Source organism: Chenopodium quinoa, unplaced genomic scaffold, assembly GCF_001683475.1.
Source record: "Chenopodium quinoa cultivar QQ74 unplaced genomic scaffold, ASM168347v1, whole genome shotgun sequence".
NCBI classification, from domain to species: domain Eukaryota; kingdom Viridiplantae; phylum Streptophyta; class Magnoliopsida; order Caryophyllales; family Amaranthaceae; genus Chenopodium; species Chenopodium quinoa.
The window spans coordinates 3,815,539-3,820,681 of NW_018744996.1; positions in this window are offsets into that span (position 1 = coordinate 3,815,539).

The following is a 5,143-nucleotide window of genomic DNA, read 5'->3' on the forward strand; positions in this document are numbered from 1 at the left end:
GAAGTAAAATTACTAATTAAAAATAAATAAAAAAAAACAATCAATCTGAACCGTCCATTTTAAAAACATTATGATAGTCAAAATTCATCAGACTACATTAGAATTTTCAAATTGAAGGTATCTAATCTATGATTTTAAATAATGGCTAGCCATATATATTGGAAGTATACAATAAATATAACTTATTAAAACAAACAAGAGTATTTTTTACATAAATCATCTAAGGGTCTGTTCTAATTTACTGAAAACATCTGAACTAAACTGAAATTAAGCTGAACTGAACTGACCCTAAGCAATTGTTTAGTAGTAAGATCTACATCATTCCATCCATATCATAGATGTAGATCTTACTACTAAGAGTATTTTTCTGTAATAATTTTTTTTTTGTATGAATTTTCATACAATATTTACCAAGTAAACATTAATATGAAATTAATGACATTTCAATCAATTAAGAATTTAGGACAAAATCTAGTTCTCTGTATTATAAATTTATAATGTAGTAATGGAAGACTATATATTCAATGGCTACAATAAAATTGTAGTTATTGTAATTAGTTTTAATCTTGGCCTTATATTTTTAATGTTCAATCTTGTCCATTTATCTAATTGATTTTAATTTTTAATAAGAAATAAAAAAAAAAACAGTTTTCTTAATTACGAGTAAAAAAATAATTGTTTTACAGTTTCTCCAGCAAAAATTCTGAACTTTGCCATTATGCATACTCTTGCAATTTCTAAGTTCAAATGATTCTCCCATCTCCATTAAAAATCAATATTTGATTATAGTCTATCAACAATAAATTATTTACCGCAATATATATTACAAGGCCCATAATTTTTGCATCAAATTTATCAAAAAATGAATCATCCTCCATTATTAAAGAAAACCAGAAAAAGGGAGGAAAAAAAGAAGAAGATGATAAAAAGAAAAAAATTGCGAAATTTATCTAAATTTCAAGAAACCATCAATTGACATTATAGATGAAAAAAATTGAAAACATCAAATAAGATAAATTAGAAATTTTATCATTCGATCAAATTTCTGGTATTAAAAAAGTTGATTTTTATTATCGGAAGATTGTGATTCACTCGGTTACAATGGCCACAATTTTATTGTAGCCATTTGAAAAACTGTCTTATGTGATACTCCATATAAATTTATTATATGAGGTGGGGTGGAGACTGGAGAGGGGTTTAATTTTTAGAATTTTCTTTTTATTTATTTTTACAACAATTAAAAGGAATAAAACTTAATTAGCAATTTCCACAAGGAACACATCTAAGCTACTATAAAAGAATCGATCTTTTTTTAGAAAGGTAAAGAAATCAAGGCACCTAAACAGTATGAACCATTCATTTTGTTCATTGATACGGAATAGAATGCATACTTGTTCATCTGGTTAGCATGATGAACAATTAAAATATATACATTCATGAGTAAGTAAGGATGTTCTTAAACTCTTAGTAGTAAGATCTAAAGTACACGATATGAGTGGAATGAAGTGAATTACAAGGATTAATTTCAAGTTAAGATATAATAGGACAATTATTTAGGGAACAGAGGAATTATTCAATATTACGGCAAACAACGGACATGTCTTGTGTGTGGGGCACACGGTGTGATCACATTATTTTTTATGTTTGGGTCCAATTCAGTCATCATTAATTGGGCCGGTCCAAATGATTTAATTACAAAAGCCCAAAAGTAAGGTTCAACTCTCCAAAAGCATGCTAAGTCAGCCAAGCCCAGTCAGCATGGCAAACCCATTTGATTTCAAAGGCCCAATTCTCCTCTATTGAGCAAAGGTATAAAAGCTATCAATTGTCTCCTCTTACATTCATTCACAATCAGCCTCAAACAATTAATTTTCTTGCATAACATTTACTCTCAATACACTAAACTGACTTTAGCATCGGAGGGGCCTTACTCGGCAACCACCCCGAGGCTAGTTTACGTGTGTTTGCTGTGCAGGAAATCCTCGGCTAGTCTCTACCTGACTGTCTTCTCCCACCAAAAAGGGCCTGCCGAAGGTCCTATTGTTTTCATATCGAAACAATTTGGCGCCATCGGTGGGGAAAATACATCAAAATAAGCCAAAAATCATCTAATCTTAGTGAAAAATGAATAAGAGCGGTAAAAGTGCCAAGAGCACAAAGAAAAACAATACTTCCTCTTTGAGGAATGATTTAGCTACATTGAGAATGAGTCCACGACTTCACCGTCGCCAGAAAATTCATCCTCTTCTTCGAAAGCTCCTTCTTCCCCGGAAGGGGTGGCCTCGCAGAAGTCCCCATCCAACCATACTCGTCAGCTGACAAGCTCGTCTCAGTCGAGTCGGTCGAATGCAAAAAGTTCCCCTACACAAAGCTTACATTTTTGGTCTCAACCGAGAATAACTCCTCAGTCGGACCCTCTACTATACGGAGAAAGTGGCACGAGCTGTTGCGGTCGTCATGGAATTCACAAAGGCCCAAGTAGGCAACCTTCCACAAACTCCCCATGGTCACTCATCTCTCTCGCCAAGACACCTGAGAAGGAGGACTGACCGAGAGGTGGGTGAGCAAGCCCCATCCTTTAAGGAGTTTGGGGGCAAATGGGAGGAGGACACCTGGAGGACCGAGCGGGAAAGGAAAAAGAACCCCCAATTCTTTGAAGATTCCAAAAACTGGGAATCCATGAGTTACAGAAGCAACAATTTGAAATTGTTCATCAAGGGCCATACCTTCAGAAATTATCTCATGGGCAATTTCTGAAGTTCGTGGGATTACACTTCCACGGACTTTTCATTAGTCATCTGAAACTTCAGGTACCTACTGACATCATACTTTTTGGCACCAGCTTCTTCAGTATCATATTTCTTTTGAAGGGCATCCCAAAGATCTTTAGCAGAGTTTTCCATATTGTAATAATCATACAGATTATCACACAGGCCATTAAGAATATAATTTTTGCACATAAAATCAGTTTCATTCCAGGTTTCGATTTCACTATTCAGAAAAACTTTTTCATCTTCATTAGCATTATCAGGAATAACAGGCCTAGGAACAGTCAAAACAAATGAACCTTTTTAACAGTCAAGCAAAATTGCATTTTTTGTTTCCATCTTTTAAAGTGAGCACCTTCAAAACGGAAGGGTTTGTTAAGGTCGTTCAACATAGTAATGTCTTCAGTAGACATAATATTCACGAAAAGCAGAAAATAACTGTTCTAAAATTGTTAGAAACAGAACTGCAGGAACCAAAATAATAAGAACAATAAACCGAGAATGAGACTAAGTCGCGGACTATGTCGCTCTCTTTAGAACATTCACGGCACTACCTCTAATTTGTGCAAGTAGATCGAACCACAACCGGATGTCCCCCAGGATAAAACATCCTTTCAAGAGTATAATGTACCGATGGATTTGCACTAAACCACCGGGCAACCAAACACCAAAACTAAAGAAACACTGCTTGATCGATATATATTTTTTAAGAGAAGGGAGGAGTTTTTTTTTCTGTATTTAAAATCGGTGAGCCAAGCATTCTTTTATAGCTGAAAAACTGAACGTTGCAATTAAGCCGTTTAATCCCTAATTAAAATGGGCAGAAAACGGTTACCATAATAATGGGCAGAAAAGGTTACCATAAAATCAGTCAAAAAGTAATTAACATAATTAAGGGAATTAAAACGGTAGTGGGTTTGAAATAGTCAAAACGGTTATAGTAAATCAAGGCATTAATTGCCCTACTAAACCTTGTTCAAAAATTTAAAATCTATTTTGATCATCCGGCTCGACCCGACCCAACCCAGCCCAGCTCGGTTCGATTCGGTTCGACGTGTGTGTGTGTTGGGTTTGCTCGGTAGGTAAGTCTTCCCTCTCCACAAAATGTGGGTAGCCCTTGGGCCACACCCAAGTATTCCACACTCTACATTATAAAGGAAGAAAAACTTTCATTTCCCACCAATGTGGGGCTTTGTGTTTTCACAAAATTCACTCCCAAAACACACTTTGTTCCAGCAATCCCCACTTGAATATTTGAAAACATTTTCGAGCAGAATCCTTACACATATAGGTTGTGCATAAATAAAAGTGTTTTTCAACTTGAACTTCTGCGTAGTAAATACGATTCACATTTATCAAGGGTAATAACTCGAAGTTTTGAACCCTATCTCTGACAACGTACCATACACGACCTACTCTTGGTGTCGTTATAGACCCGTGCTATTACGGCCATGCACGTCTATCCAATTATAGTGAACACTACTAGAAAACAGCTAATCAACGACGGAACTATTCCCTCGGAATAACCTGAAATTCCGTCAGAACACACTGTTGCAAAACATTTTGTAGCAATTTCGCTATATTCCGACGGAATTTTAGTCGTAACGGTCAGTTCCGACGGAATTTCCGACGAAATTAAGGTTGTCGGAGTCAAGTTTGACTTAATTGGGAATTCTGTCGCAAGGTTCCAACGGAACTGTTTCCGTCGTTATACTTTACCTTCCGATGGAATAGTTCGTCGGAAACTTCCGACGGACTCAAATCCGTTGAAAATTATCCGTCGGAACCTGACGGAAAAAAAAAATAAAAAGAAAGAAAAAAACCTACCTCGCCCTCACCCACCAGGCCCACCATCGTAAACCACCACCTTAACCCACCTAACCCTAACCCACCAGATCTACCACCTTAACCCACCACCTTAACCCACCTAACCTTAACCCACCAGACCCCACTTCACCACCAACCAAAACCCTCTAACCCATACCCTAACCCCCCACGCCTAACCACCACGCCTAACCACACCCAGAACCCACCACCTTAACCCACCGCCAATAACCCGCTTTACCCCACCATACCCACCACCTTAACCCTAACCAACAATCTTCACCTACCAGACCCGAACTCACCCACCAGAACCCACCAACCGAAATACACTTTACCACCCACCAAAACCCCTAACCCGTGACACCTTAGCACAAAAAAAAAATCAAAACATAAAATAAAAAACAGAAGCAATTATTCAAAATTAAATAAACAGATCTAAAATCAACACAAAATTCAAAATCTAACAAAAACAAATTATACTATATAATTATCTAAAATATTTTAACTTAAATATACAATTATTTCAAAAAAAAAAAAGTTATACATTGAAA